Genomic DNA, 16,219 nt, shown 5'->3' on the forward strand with positions numbered 1-16,219 from the left:
CGCTTATGTCAATGGCCTTGCACTCTCCTTTTGGGTTCTCTTCTGTATTGCTTGGGAGAGTACTAGGAGGGATTTCAGTGATCCTTTTACTCAGCTGGCCCACTTGTGCTTCCAGATTTCTAATGGAAGACCTTGTTTCATTCATGAAACTTACAGTGGCCTTAGATAGATCAGAGACTAGATTTGCTAAATTAGAAGCATTTTGTTCAGAGTTCTCTGTCTGTTGCTGAGTTGATGATGGAAAAGGCTTGCTATTGCTAAACCTGTTTCTTCCACCATTATTAAAGCCTTGTTGGGGCTTTTGATCCTTCCATGAGAAATTTGGATGATTTCTCCATGTTGAGTTATAGGTGTTTCCATAAGGTTCACCTAAATAATTTACCTCTGCTATTGCAGGGTTCTCAGGATCATAGGCTTCCTCTTCAGAAGATGCCTCTTGAGTACTGTTGGATGCAGCTTGCATTCCATGCAGACTCTGAGAAATCATATTGACTTGCTGAGTCAATATTTTGTTCTGAGCCAATATGGCATTCAGAGTATCAACCTCAAGAACTCCCTTCTTCATAGGCGTCTCATTGATTACAGGATTCCTTTCAGAAGTGTACATGAACTGGTTATTAGCAACCATGTCAATGAGTTCTTGAGCTTCTGCAGGCGTTTTCTTTAGGTGAATGGATCCACCTGCAGAAGTGTCCAGTGACATCTTTGATAGCTCAGATAAACCATCATAGAATATATCCAGGATGGTCCATTCTGAAAGCATGTCAGAAGGACACTTTTTGGTCAACTGTTTGTATCTTTCCCAAGCTTCATAGAGAGATTCACCTTCTTTCTGTCTGAAGGTTTGAACATCAGCTCTAAGCTTGCTCAGCTTTTGAGGAGGAAAGTACTTGGCTAAGAAAGCCGTGACCAGCTTATCCCAAGAGTTCAGGCTGTCTTTAGGTTGAGAATCCAACCATAATCTAGCTCTGTCTCTTACAGTAAAAGGGAAAAGCATGAGCCTGTAGACTTCAGGATCTACTCCATTAGTCTTAACAGTATCACATATCTGCAAGAATTCAGTTAAGAACTGAAAAGGATCTTCAGATGGAAGTCCATAAAACTTGCAGTTCTGCTGCATCAGAGAAACTAATTGAGGTTTCAGCTCAAAGTTGTTTGCTCCAATGGCAGGAATGGAGATGCTTCTTCCATGTAAATTGGAATTAGGTGCAGTAAAGTCACCAAGCATCCTCCTTGCATTATTATTATTTTCGGCTGCCATCTCCTCTGCCTGTTCGAAAATTTCTGAAAGGTTATCTCTGGATTGTTGTATTTTAGCTTCTCTTAATTTTCTCTTCAGAGTCCTTTCAGGTTCTGGATCTGCTTCCACAAGAATGTTCTTATCCTTGCTCCTGCTCATATGACAAGGAAGAATGGACAGAAAAATGATAATAATAATAGAGATCCTTTATACCACAGTATAGGGATCCCTTTGTGAGTGGAAGAGAAGGGGGAGACAAAGAATGTGATGTAAAGGAAGAAATGCAACTGTACGAATGGAAGAGATGTGAGATGAGATGTTAGGATATGAATGAATAATTCGAATGAGATGGGGGAGGAATAATTTTCGAAAATTATTTTGAAAAAGGGTTAGTGATTTTTGAAAATGGTTTTTGAAAATTGTTAGTATTTTTTTTCGAAAATTTTTGAAATCAAAAATAGAAAATAAAAATAATTAGTTAATTAAAAAGAAATTTTTGAAAAAGGGGGAGGTATTTTCGAAAATTAGAAAGGGAGAATTAGTTAGGTGGTTTTGAAAAAGTTAAGAAACAAACAAAAAGTTAGTTAGTTAGTTGAAACAAATTTTGAAAACCAATTTTGAAAAGATAAGTAGTTAGGAGGTTAGGAAAGATATTTTTAAAAGATATTTTTGAAAAAGATAAGATAAGAAGATATTTTTGAAAAGATACGATAGAAATTAGTTTTGAAAAAGATTTGGTTTTTAAAATCTCAATTAATGACTTGATTCATAAGAAATCACAAGATATGATTCTAGAACTTAAAGTTTGAATCTTTCTTAACAAATAAGTAACAAACTTCAAATTTTTGAATCAAAACATTAATTGAATATGTTATTTTCGAAAATTTAGTATAAAAATAAAAAATTTTTGAAAATTATTTTTGGAATTTTCGAAAATAACCAAGGATTTTGAAAAAGATTTGATTTTTGAAAAAGATTTTGAAAAAGATAAGATTTTCAAATTGAAAATTTGATTTGACTCATAAGAAACAACTTGATTTTTAAAAATTTTTGAAAAAGTTAACTCAAATTTTCGAATTTGATGAGAGAAAAAGGGAAAGATATTTTTTTGATTTTTTGAAATTTTTATGAAAAACATAAAACTTATGCAATGCATGAAATTTTTAGATCAAAACATGTGATGCAGTCTTGGTGGAGCTGGGTGAAGGAGTGTGTAAGTGGACTGGCAATGGAAGTAGGCAATGGTATGCAGACTCGATTTTGGGAAGATAACTGGGTTCAAGGTGGTACTCTGAAAGGAAGTCATCCGAGACTCTACTCTATTTCCAGTCAGCAAGGACTTGTCATCGGGGAGTGTGGTTTTTGGGATGGGCTTGATTGGATTTGGAATTTTCAATGGAGGAGGGCACTGTTCCAATGGGAGCTGGAGCTTGTCAATCAACTGCATGAGAGGTTAAGGCCAGTGAGGTTGTCATCAGGTAGGGAGGACAATGTGGTGTGGAAGTTTGAAAATAAAGGTATTTTCTCTACTAGTTCTGTGATCCAGGCTATACAAGCGGAGACATTATCAGCTGAGATAACGAGTTATAACTTCACAAGTTCCATTTGGAAAGGTTTCGTCCCTCCGAGAATTGAGCTCTTTGGGTGGTTTGTGCTAGTGGGTAGAGTTAACACCAAGGAGCGGCTGACTAAACTAGGAGTCAACATTCTGGGGGATAGTATGTGTGTACTGTGTACCAAGGAATTAGAATCTGTTGAGCATTTATTCCTTAGGTGTGAGGTAACATGGCAGGTGTGGTGCAAGTGGCTGAGGTTACTAGGAAGGGAGTGGGTGATTTCCGGAACTGTTAAAGAAATGTTTGAAAGTTGGCATGGAATGCATAATAGACAACAGGGGAAGAAGATGTGGATGTCAGTGTTCTTTGCAGTGATTTGGAACATCTGGTTGGAACGGAATGCACGAATCTTCAAGAATGCAAGAGCAAGCTTGGAGGTCATACACACAAGGACGTTGATGAGCTACACGGCATGGAGTGGTGGTGATCCTGGGGGAGAATGAGAGTACTGGGGATAGTAGGGGTTGGTTAATTTGTTGGTAGCTGGTTATGTGTCTTCTTCTTTCTTTTATTTGCTCCACTTTAATGTGTTGAGCTTCCTTTGTTTCAAAAAAAAAACATGTGATGCATGCAAGAATGCTATGAATGTCAAGATGAACACCAAGAACACTATGAAGATCATGATAAACATCAAGAACACATTTTTGAAAAATTTTTTAATGCAAAGAAAACATGCAAGACACCAAACTTAGAATTCTTTAATGCTTATGCATTAAGAATTCAAGAATGCATATGATAAACATGAAAAGACACAAAACAAAAAAATCATCAAGATCAAACAAGAAGACTTACCAAGAACAACTTGAAGATCATGAAGAACACTATGAATGCATGAAATTTTCGAAAAATGCAAGATGCACATGCAGTTGACACCAAACTTATAATGTGACTCAAGACTCAAACAAGAAACACAATATTTTTGATTTTTATGATTTTCTAATTTTTTTTTTGAATTTTTATTTAATATTTTTCGAAAATTATATGAAAAAGAAAAATAAGTATTCCAAAATTTTTAATATGAATTCCAGGAATCTTGCCATGCTAGTCTAAAGCTTCAGTCCAGGAATTAGACATGGCTCACTAGCCAGCCAAGCTTTCAATGAAAGCTCCAGTCCAAAACACTAGACATGGCCAATGGCCAGCCAAGCTTTAGTCTTTAACACGAGAGTATATTGCTCTTTATAGCAAATTGCAAGCCTCAGTCCAAATAAATTTAGACATGGCTTTACAGCCAGCCAGACTTTACATGCTTCATGAAACACTAGAATTCATTCTTAAAAATCTTGAATAAGATTTTTGAAAACATTTTTATTTATTTTTTTTTTCGAAAACATAAGAGAGATTTTTGAAAATATTTTTGAAAGATTTTTTTTTTTGAAAAACAAAACGAAAAGAAAATTACCTAATCTGAGCAACAAGATGAACCGTCAGTTGTCCAAACTCGAACAATCCCCGGCAACGGCGCCAAAAACTTGGTGCACGAAATTGTGATCTCCAGGCTTGAACAAATCCTGGTAGTAGCTCCAAAGCTTGGTGCTCTGATCTCAATACATAATTGTCACAACTTCGATACAACTAACCAGCAAGTGCACTGGGTCGTCCAAGTAATACCTTACGTGAGTAAGGGTCGAATCCCACGGAGATTGTTGGTATGAAGCAAGCTATGGTCACCTTGTAAATCTCAGTCAGGCGGATATAAAATAATCATGGAGTTTTCGAATATTATATAATAAAACAGGGATAGAGATACTTATGTAAATCATTGGTAGGAATTTCAGATAAGCGAATGGAGATGCTTTTCGTTCCTCTGAACCTCTGCTTTCCTGCTATCTTCATCCAATCAGTCTCACTCCTTTCCATGGCTGGCTGTATGCAAGGGCATCACCGTTGTCAGTGGCTACATCCCCTCCTCTCAGTGAATAATATGCTCACGCACCCTGTCATGGCACGGCTATTCATCTGTCGGTTCCCGATCATGCTGGAATAGGATTTACTCTCCTTTTGCGTCTGTCACTAACGCCCAACAATCGCGAGTTTGAAGCTCGTCACAGTCATTCAATCATTGAATCCTACTCAGAATACCACAGACAAGGTTTAGACCTTCCGGATTCTCTTGAATGCCGCCATCATTCTAGCTTACGCCACGAAGATTCTGGTTAGGAGATCTAAGAGATACTCATTCTAGCTTATTTCATGTAGAACAGAAGTGTTTGTCAGGCACGCGTTCATAAAGGAGAAGGATGATGAGCGTCACACATAATCATCACCTTCATCACGTTCTTGGGTGCGAATGGATATCTTAGAAGAGAAATAAGAAGAATTGAATAGAAAACAGTAGTACTTTGCATTAATCTTTGAGGAACAGCAGAGCTCCACACCTTAATCTATGGAGTGTAGAAACTCTACCGTATGAAAATACATAAGTGAAGGTCCAGGCATGGCCGAGATGGCCAGCCCCCTTGATCTAAGAACAATGCATTCAAAGATGATCCTAAGATCCTAAGATGATCCAAAGATGGTCAAAAAGACGTCTAATACAATAGTAAGAGGTCCTATTTATAATAAACTAGTCACTAGGGTTTACATGAGTAAGTAATTGATGAATAAATCCACTTCCGGGGCCCACTTGGTGTGTGTTTGGGCTGAGCCTAAGTGTTGCATGTGCAGAGGCCATTTGTGGAGTTGAACGCCAGTATTTGTGCCAGTTTGGGCGTTCAACTCTGGTTTTGGATCCTTTTCTAGCGCTGGACGCCAGATTTGGGCAGAAGGCTGGCGTTGAACGCCAGTTTACGTCGTCAATTCTTGGCCAAAGTATGGACTATTATACATTGCTGGAAAGCCCTGGATGTCTACTTTCCAACTCAATTGGAAGCGCGCCATTTCGAGTTCTGTAGCTCCAGAAAATCCACTTTGAGTGTAGGGAGGTCAGAATCCAACAGCATCAGCAGTCCTTTTTCAACCTCTGAATCTGATTTCTGCTCAAGTCCCTCAATTTCAGCCAGAAAATACCTGAAATTACAGAAAAACACACAAACTCATAGTAAAGTCCAGAAATGTGAATTTAACATAAAAACTAAGGAAAACATCCCTAAAAGTAACTAGATCCTACTAAAAACATACTAAAAACACTGTCAAAAAGCGTATAAATTATCCGCTCATCAAACTCAACAACCTTGATTTTGAGCAGTGGATGCTCCTTCAATTTGTGGGGTGTTTGGTCCTTCAAGGGAGAGCTTCTGGCGCTTCAGCTCCTGTAGCTCACGCCCCTGCTTCTCCTGTTCCTTAAGCAGCTTGCAGAGCATGCAGTTTTGATTCTGTTGTTCTTCCTTAAGTTGATCCACATCTTCTTGCAGTTTGGTGACAGATGCTTCTAGGCGGGTCCAGTAGTCAATTTCAGGGATTTCTGGGAGGAACTCCTGCGCCCTCCTTTTGATGGAGTTGTCTTGCACTTGTTGTCCTTTCATTGATTTCTTGGTGATTGGGTGTTCGATTGGGATGAATTCATCTACTCCCATCCTCACCCCAACATCTTTACATAGCAGAGAAATTAAGCTTGGGTATGCCAGTTTGGCTTCAGTAGAGTTCTTGTTTGCAATTGTGTAAATCCTACAAGAAATCAGATGATGAATCTCCACTTCTTTTCCCAGCATAATACAATAAATCATCACTGCTCTTTTAACAGTGACCTCAGAGCGGTTGCTAGTGGGTAGTATGGAACGCCCAATGAAGTCCAACCAGCCTCTTGCGACTGGTTTGAGATCTCCTCTCTTAAGTTGGTTTGGGACACCTTTTAAATTGGTTATCCACTTAGTTCCAGGGAGGCATATGTCCTCTAGAACTTGGTCCAACCCCTTATCTTCTCTCACCATTCTCCTATTAAAGGATTCTGGATCATCTTGTAGTTGAGGCAATTTGAAGACCTCTCTTATTTTGTCTAGATGGAAGTAAATAATCCTCCCTCTGACCATGGTTCGGTAGGTATAAAAGGCGGTTCCAGTTATTCTCTGCTTATCTGTCAGCCACAGATATGAATAGAATTCCTGAACCATGTTTCTTCCAACCCTTGTTTCAGGATTAGCTAGAATGTCCCATCCTCTGTTTCGAATTTGCTCTTGGATCTCTGGATATTCGTCTTCTTTCAGATCGAATTTAAATTCCGGGATCACTGATCTTAGACCCATTATTTTATGGTAATGGTATGCATGTTCTTTGGTGAAGAACCTCTCTTGATTCCAAAGACTCTTTGGAGTATTCTCTTTCTTGCCTCTTAAATTGGTTTGTTTTCCCTTATGAGCCATGATCTTGATGAGTCTTAGCTCAGTGATCACAGAAAAATAGACCAAACTTAGAGGTTTGCTTGCCCTTATGCAAAAGAAAGGAAAGGGGAGAGAGAGGAGGAGAGGCAAATTTGAATGGTGGAGAGGAGGGGATGGACGAATGTGTATTTATAAGTGGAGGGGAGGGATTTCGAAAATTTTGAAAAAGATATGACATAAAGAAATGATTGGTGGAAGAAAATAGAATCATGATACGAAAAAGATGAGATTTTTAAATGAAAAAGATATAAAGAGGTTAAATCTGAAAATTTGTTTATGCATCTAAGAATTAAGAGATGATATGATGAGTTTGGAAAAAATTTGGAAAAAAATTGAAAAGATACTTGAGTTTTTGAAGAAGATTTGTGAAGGATTCGAAAGTAATTTGAAAAGAGATTTAGAAAATTGTTGAATTTTTGAAAATTGAGGGTGAATGACAAAAGTTTGAAACATGTTGATGCAGAAAATTATGAGTCAAAACATGAAAATTTGAAAAAATTTTGAAGTGGAAAACAAAATCCTCTCCCCTTGTCTTTCTGGCGTTAAACGCCAAGAATGGTATCCATTCTGGCGTTTAATGCCCATAAGTTGGCCATTGTGGGCGTTTAACGCCCAGCCAGGGCGTTCAACGCAATTGAGAGCGCGCCAATTGGGCTTCTGTAGCTCCAGAAAATCTACTTCGAGTGCAGGGAGGTCAGAATCCAACAGCATCTGCAGTCCTTTTTTAGCCTCTGAATCAGATTTTTGCTCAAGTCCCTCAATTTCAGCTAGAAAATACCTGAAATCACAGAAAAACACACAAACTCATAGTAAAGTCCAGAAATATGATTTTTGAATAAAAACTAATAAAAACATAATAAAAACTAACTAAAATATACTAAAAACAATGCCAAAAAGCGTATAAATTATTCGCTCATCACGAATCCACCATTTATCATGTGAACATGCCTCTCAGAGGTTTGAGAGGGACGTTCAGCTCGTCCGACCTCTTCGTCCCTTCTTCGCTTCTCCGGTTCATCTGTTTTGTTGGCTAGGAACCTGTCTAGTCTTCCTTCCAGGGCTAGCTACTCTATAACGTTCTTCAGGTTGTAACACTCATTGGTAGGGTGCCCGTAGACTCAGTGGTATTCGCAATAATCTGTCCAACTTCCTCCTATTTCATGGTTAATCGAACGAGGGGGCAGAATCTTCTCAGTGTTGCATATCTCTCTGTAGACATCCACAAGGGACACTCTGAGGGGAGTGTAATTGTGGTATTTTCTAGGTTTTTCAATAGGCTGGTCTTCTTTTTTCTTGTACTCTTTGTCCTTGTTCCGAGGTGGATAGGAGAATTCGGATTTTGGGGTTTCTCCTAGTCGAGAGTTCTCCTCCATAATAATATACTTTTTCGCCCTTTCTTGTACCTTGTTCAGAGATGTTGGGTGCTTTTTGGATATGGAATGGCTAAAGGGTCCTTCTCGCAGGCCATTGATGAGACCCATAATGGCTGCTTCTGTTCGCAGACTTTGTATGTCCAGACATGCCCTATTGAATCTTTCCATGTAGCTGTGGAGGCTCTCCTGATCTCCTTGCTTAATCCCTAACAAGCTTGGGGCATGTTTGGCTTTGTCTTTCTGGATAGAGAATCTAGCTAGAAATTTCTTGGCGAGGTCATCAAAGCTTGTTATTGACCTTGGCGGCAAACTGTCGAACCACTTTATTGCCGTCTTAGTCAAGGTGGTCGAGAAAGCTTTGCAACTGATTGCGTCTGAGGCATCCGTAAGATACATCTGACTTTTGAAATTACTGAGATGATGGCTCGGATCAGACGTACTATCGTACAGGGTTATGTCAGGGGCTTTGAAGTCCTTTAGAACTTTAACTTTCATGATCTCCTTTTGTGAACGGATCTTGGTATTTGTGGGGGCTATCTTCATGGCTGGTTCGAGTGGTCTTGGTTTTGAGATCCGCTTCGAGCTTTAGGAGCTTGTCTTCCAGCTCTCGACGCTGTTTGGTTTCTCTTTGAAGGTCTCGTTCAGCCTGTTGCTACCGGTCGGCTTCTTGTTCAAGTTGTTTAAGTCGATGCTGCTGCTTATGGATAGCTTCCAAGATTTCGGCGTTTGGGGGTTGTTTATCTCCCTTATTTTGAGGCATATCCTTTGGTATGGTATCCGTGTTCTTGTGAGGTGTTCTGTCTTCCAAGCCAGAGTTGTGATCATTGTCAAAGTTGTCCGCCATGATGGTGGGATGACTTCCAGGTTTCCCAGCAACGGCGCCAATGTTCTGAGGGTTACCTGAAACTAAAGATCGATCTCAGAGGAGATCTATTGTTGTGGTCAGAGCTGTCGTGTCCGACTAGCTGAGTCTTGAGATGTTGTGGATCCTTGATCACCGGAGGGTGGTGGTACCTGACTCCGATGCTTAAGTCAGCACGGACTTTAAGCAGGTTTTTTGTGTAGAATCAGAGTATGAGTTATACCTGGGTGCTCCAGTGTATTTATAGTAGTGTGGAGTGACCTCCCTTGAGAAAAGTTAGTTATCTTATCTTATTTTTTGTGGGTGGATCCCCTTATCTTTGGCCAACCGCCTTTAAGTGGGCTGTGATCTTCTGCTTTGGGCTTTCTTGGGCCCTTATAGCAATTTGGCCGAGCTCTTTGGGAAGAGGTCGGTGTCGACCAACCAGGAACAATTAAGTCCCCGGCAACGGCGCCAAAAACTTGGTGCATGAAATTGTGATCTCCAGGCTCGAACAAATCCTGGTAATGGCTCCAAAGCTTGGTGCTCTGATCTTAATTCATAATTGTCACAACTTCGATACAACTAACCAGCAAGTGCACTGGGTCGTCCAAGTAATACCTTACGTGAGTAAGGGTCGAATCCCACGGAGATTGTTGGTATGAAGCAAGCTATGGTCACCTTGCAAATCTCAGTTAGGCAGATATAAATGGATAATGGTGTTTTCGAATTTAATATAATAAAATAGGGATAGATGTACTTATGTAAATCATTGGTAGGAATTTCAGATAAGCGAATAGAGATGCTTTTCGTTCCTCTGAACCTCTGCTTTCCTGCTATCTTCATCCAATCAGTCTTACTCCTTTCCATGGCTGGCTTTATGTGATACATCACCACTGTCAATGGCTACTTTCGGTCATCTCACGGGAAAATGATCCAATGCCCTGTCACGGCACGGCTAATCGTCTGGAGGCATCACCCTTGTCAATGGCTTCATCTTATCCTCTCAGTGAATAATATGCTCACGCACCCTGTCACGGCACGGCTATTCATCTGTCGGTTCTCGATCATGCTGGAATAGGATTTACTATCCTTTTGCGTCTGTCACTAACGCCCTGCAATCGCGAGTTCGGAGCTCATCACAGTCATTCAATCATTGAATCCTACTCGGAATACCACAGACAAGGTTTAGACTTTCCGGATTCTCTTGAATGCCGCCATCCTTCTAGCTTACGCCACGAAGATTCTGGTTAGGAGATCTAAGAGATATTCATTCTAGCTTAATTCATGTAGAACAGAAGTGTTTGTCAGGCACGCGTTCATAAGGGAGAAGGATGATGAGCGTCATACATAATCATCACCTTCATCACGTTCTTGGGTGCGAATGGATATCTTAGAAGCGAAATCAGAAGAATTGAATAGAAAACAGTAGTACTTTGCATTAATCTTTGAGGAACAGCAGAGCTCCACACCTTAATCTATGGAGTGTAGAAACTCTACCGTTGAAAATACATAAGTGAAGGTCCAGGCATGGCCGAGATGGCCAGCCCCCTTGATCTAAGAACAATGCGTTCAAAGATGATCCTAAGATCCTAAGATGATCAAAAGATGCCTAATACAATAGTAAAAAATCCTATTTATTATAAACTAGCTACTAGGGTTTACATGAGTAAGTAATTGATGCATAAATCCACTTCCGGGGCCCACTTGGTGTGTGTTTGGGTTGAGCCTGAGTGTTGCACGTGCAGAGGCCATTTGTGGAGTTGAACGCCAGTTTCTGTGCCAGTTTGGGCGTTCAACTCTGGTTTTGGATCCTTTTCTGGCGCTGGACGCCAGATTTGGGCAGAAGGCTGGCGTTGAACGCCAGTTTACGTCGTCAATTCTTGGCTAAACTATGGACTATTATATATTGCTGGAAAGCCCTGGATGTCTACTTTCCAACGCAATTGGAAGCGCGCCATTTCGAGTTCTGTAGCACCAGAAAATCCACTTTGAGTGCAGGGAGGTCAGAATCCAACAGCATCAGCAGTCCTTTTTCAACCTCTGAATCTGATTTCTGCTCAAGTCCCTCAATTTCAGCCAGAAAATACCTGAAATCACAGAAAAACACACAAACTCATAGTAAAGTCCAGAAATATGAATTTAACACAAAATCTATTAAAAACATCCCTAAAAGTAACTAGATCCTACTAAAAATATACTAAAAACAATGTCAAAAAGCGTATAAATTATCCGCTCATCAATAACTTGGAAAAGTTATTTACTTGAACAACAGCTTGAAAACATATTCTCCTAAATTCTAATTGTCTGGATTTAACGGGATACGTGACATATAATCCTTTTATATTTGGGTAATTAGAGTTTCTGTGGCACATAAACTAGAATTAAACTTCACCCCTTAATTGGAATTAATTGACCAAGAAATTGGCGGTTGATGAATTTTAGAGGAGACTAAAAAGGTCTAAGAAATTAGGGTCTAGTCACATATACTTTGCCATGAATTAAATCTTGCATGATTAAAATAGTTAGTAAGAAAAGTCAATCTGGAAAATAGATAACTCTGAATCCTTAACTGCCTTCTCCATATTTTATTCCCAACTTATTTATTCGCCTGTCTTTAATTTAATACTTTTTGAACTCTCAACACTATTTTCTGCTTGCCTAACTAAGTAAATTAATCAGCCATCGTTACTTAGTCCATCAATCCTCGTGGGATCGACCTTAACTCACCTGAGGTATTACTTGGTTCGACCCGGTGCACTTGCCGGTTAGTTTGTGGGTTATAAATTCCGCACCAGCCACCATATCCTTGACCACAAATATTAGAGACATCAAGACCATGTCGAGAAAGAATGTTGCACAATTCTTGTTTCAGTGTTCATGATGTAGTATCTTTGACATGTACAAGATCAAGAAAACGCTCTTGAATAAAATCATGTATATCAACAAATCTCAAAACAAGTGTCATTTATTCTCTTTTGGATTCATCACGAGCTTCATCTACTACAATGCAAAACTTGAAATCTCTAATTTCCTCACAAATATGCTTTCTCACCTTGTTTGAGAGAATATGCAAGATTTTTTTTAGATTTGATGTGAAATATATTTAGCATTATATAAAATATTTTCTAACACAGTTTTTGCAACTTCATCAATGTAAGATGCTATGAGTTTTATCATTTCAAGAAAATTACCTCGATTTTTTTATTTTGGAGTCTCATCATGGCCTCTGAAAGCACAAGCTTGAAATGTAAGCCAACGAATTGCATTAATGAAGAATTTTAGATGCAATCGATTCTTTTGAATTTACTTAGAAGTATGATCCTCAATTACATTTTGGATGTGACATGCCTGATTCAGTAAATCTAGACACGCTCCAACTGCATTATTGTGTGGTGAGCAAGGATCTCTAATATGTTTAAGAAAAGCACAATAATTTCCATCATTAACCTTTTTCCAATTTCTAAACCCTTTACTAATAAAAACATCTGACCCATTACGTTCATTGAATTTTCTACTAACCAAATAAAAAAAATATGCAGCATCTTCAGAAGGTAAATACTCTAACCATGAAGGAAAAATACCAAACCAAGCATATTGAAATCGTCTTGGATGCATCGTACCAGATAGAGGATAATTGTCAAGATGCTTTTGATATAGACCCCATTTAAGATAAGCTTGTCTAATTTTATCTCTCTAGTTTGGGTGATATTGCCAAATTTGAAACCGTTTTCTAGGGTCTCGTTTCAAAGAATTAAGGTTAAACTCATCAGATGCAACTCTTTGAACCTTTGAAGGTTGTATCTCACTTTTTTCGTGATTTATTAATGTAGAAGAACTATTTACAAGTGTTGATATTGTAGAAGTTATATGTTCTCCTTCTTAAATATTAGGCTTCCTCTTAACAAATGCATCAATTTGATTTTTCATCATAATTTTATATAAAAATTTGAATATGTATCCTGTAAAATATGTAAAAAAAGAAGTTTGAATGATAAATATTAAAATTTATAATATTTATTGAATTTTTTATCAATTTATACAAATACAATAATATCAATACTTCTTGAATATTCTAATATTTTTATTATATTAAAAATTAAATTAAATAAATAATAAAATGTAAAATAATATTAAACTAAATAAATAAATAATATCTAATTTTTTATATTTGAACTCAAAAGTAGAGGGAGTGTTGCTTGTTAAATAGAGAGCTGCGAATAGATAATTTTTTTTATTTGGTTTGATTTTATCTTTTAATTTTAATGTGTTGTGAAAGCCAACAAAGGCCCATCGAGTTCGGTCTAAATCCAACATATTTTTAATATTTAAAACTAAAAACTATTGTGTAATAAAAATAAGGAATGAGAATTAAATTTGGATGTTTTAAGTCATCATAAAGTATTTAAACCAACTGAATCTTTTTTTATTTTTTAAAAAAGTATTGCTAATTTTTTTATAAAAAATTTGGAAGGTCATATCTCCCATTATCTTAATTAAGCTATGCCCCTGAATTTATAGTATTATTATTATTATTATTATTTAAATTTGATATTGAGACTTGTTATATGTATTTAATTTTTTTAATTTATAAAACCGCAAATCCAATCAAATCCAAACCGCTTGAAATTGGATCGGATCGGATTGATTTTTTCTTTTTAAAAGCATTCAATCCAAATCGCACGGTAAGTAAAATTAATATTCGAATCAGATGAATTTTTGATTCATAACCGATTCAAACCGCACCGCTAATATATATCGTGTTTGGCAAAAGAAAGAGAAAAAATAAATCTACCAGACAAACAAATTTTTATCAGAGTCACTGTAAGGAAGAAAATAAAGTTGGAGAAGAATATTTTATAGTTGGAGAAGAAAATAAAAAGATCATTGCTAATAATTATGCGTAAGAAAGAAAATTCATATTAAAGAATATTTTAAGAAAATGAGAACAACAATATCAATAACCATTATATATAAATCAAAACACATAAAAGAAAATAACCTAACTAATATATGATAAATTAACGTGAGTAGATTTATCAATAAAAAATAAAGTTAAAGCAAAATAAAATTATTTGTAGAAAAAAAAAGTCAATTTTAACAAGAGCATTAAAAATAATAAATTTTATAAATTTATTTGGCCATCTTTATATATATAAAAAACAACGAAGACAATAGTTATATACCAAAATTAATTTATATTTAACGCATTTAATTTAAATAAATAATCTTATCTTAATTTAGTCTTATTTTACAAGATTTGATTTTGGTTCAATACATGATTTGATTTGATTTTATTATTAGTTAAAAATATCTTAATTATCTATTTTGTTTGTAAATTAATTATTTTAATATTCAATAAATTAATCAAATTAATAAGTTAATATTATGTATAATTAGTATATTTGATTTGGTTTGGTTTAATAAATTAAAAAAAAAATCAAAAGCACCTCCAAAACACATGCCACGTGAGTTATATTAATATTATTAAATACATAGATTTAATTTTACTACAATATAATAGAAATAATAGGTAATAAATAGATAAATAATAAATTACTGTTTCTAATTACTATTGAGGTTGGCATGGGATTATATATATATTATGTGCAAACAAAAAATCAGTCAATCTCGAGGCTAAAACAAATCGAATCCGCAAGTCAGTCCACCAAATTCACAAAAAGGGGTTGGATTGAGATTTTGAATCCGCAAAACAAAAAAGGCTCGCCAGATCCACTTCGTTGAACCGTCACTACAAGAAATACTCTAATTACCGTCGGATGTTGTGTCGGTTTTTACTGGCAATTTTATCGCCAGAAAATCTTGTTAATCGATAAATATACACAAGAAGGAGGTAAATGGAGTATTAGTGACAAATTAGAAAACTTTGTAGAATATAGAAATTTAAATTGCGAAAATGTAAAGGCGACGTACTTCTATTTTCCATGGCCTTATAAGCAAACTTCAAGTATTTAAACCATGTACTTAATATTTTTTTTACTACTTATATAAAATAAATGAGAGCCTAAATGCAACTAGTTTCATACTAGAACTCTTTCAAGGGCTTGAACAAGTTTTCAAGAGCTTATAAGGAGCCAACTTTCCACACCATTTTAGAAACATAAATAGCAAAAATGTAGAGTTTAAGGGGTAAGAAGATGTGCAAGAATAATATATTTTAGTTTGGTATAACCTCTTCACCTACATCCATTCCTCCCCACTAAGGTGTGGAAATATTCACCATATCACTAACCTTATAGGGCGCTTGATAAGCCACTACAAGTTAGAGCACTTGTTGTACACCTCACGGTATATGATCACCACTTTTATTAAACACTCCACTTACTTAGAGACTCGTTCTCTAAGAACTTGAGGCAATACCAACTCCAAGTAATTTGCCTTGAGTGCTTAACGTAATCCTAGTATTCTCACCAATTATAATGTATAACAAGTCTCACAACTAAGAAAATCACACTCTAAGCCTGAGATTATAAGAATCTAAATATGTGAACTCTCTATGTTGAGTGTATGATTACAATTCAAACTACATGAGTAAGCTCAAGGATGTCCCTCAAATGTTGAGAAAAAATCACTTTGAAAACTTATGAATTTTAATTAATATGATACCATTAGGGGTGGAAATAGGCCAGGTCAGGTCAGGCTTTGTTCTTAACAAGCCTGGCCTATCATGTAGTCAATTGGCCTGAGCCTGGCCTGCAGTCTGCTATAGACTTTTTTTTAAAGTACTAAGCTTGACCTGTTATTCAGCCTGGCCTGACCTGAAGCCTGTTAAAAGGCCTAATAATTTTTTTTTAAAAAATTATTTTTTAATA

General features: G+C 36.7%; 1 non-coding gene across 1 annotated transcript; it reads left to right on the forward strand.

The window, feature by feature from the left end:
- Positions 1-757: 757 nt before the first annotated feature.
- On the forward strand, positions 758-865 carry LOC112725547 (small nucleolar RNA R71). Its single transcript, XR_003164649.1, has one exon. It is a non-coding gene; the product is annotated as a small nucleolar RNA R71 (small nucleolar RNA).
- The last annotated feature ends 15,354 nt before the right edge of the window (positions 866-16,219 follow it).

Source organism: Arachis hypogaea, chromosome 11 (assembly GCF_003086295.3).
Source record: "Arachis hypogaea cultivar Tifrunner chromosome 11, arahy.Tifrunner.gnm2.J5K5, whole genome shotgun sequence".
Classification (NCBI taxonomy): domain Eukaryota; kingdom Viridiplantae; phylum Streptophyta; class Magnoliopsida; order Fabales; family Fabaceae; genus Arachis; species Arachis hypogaea.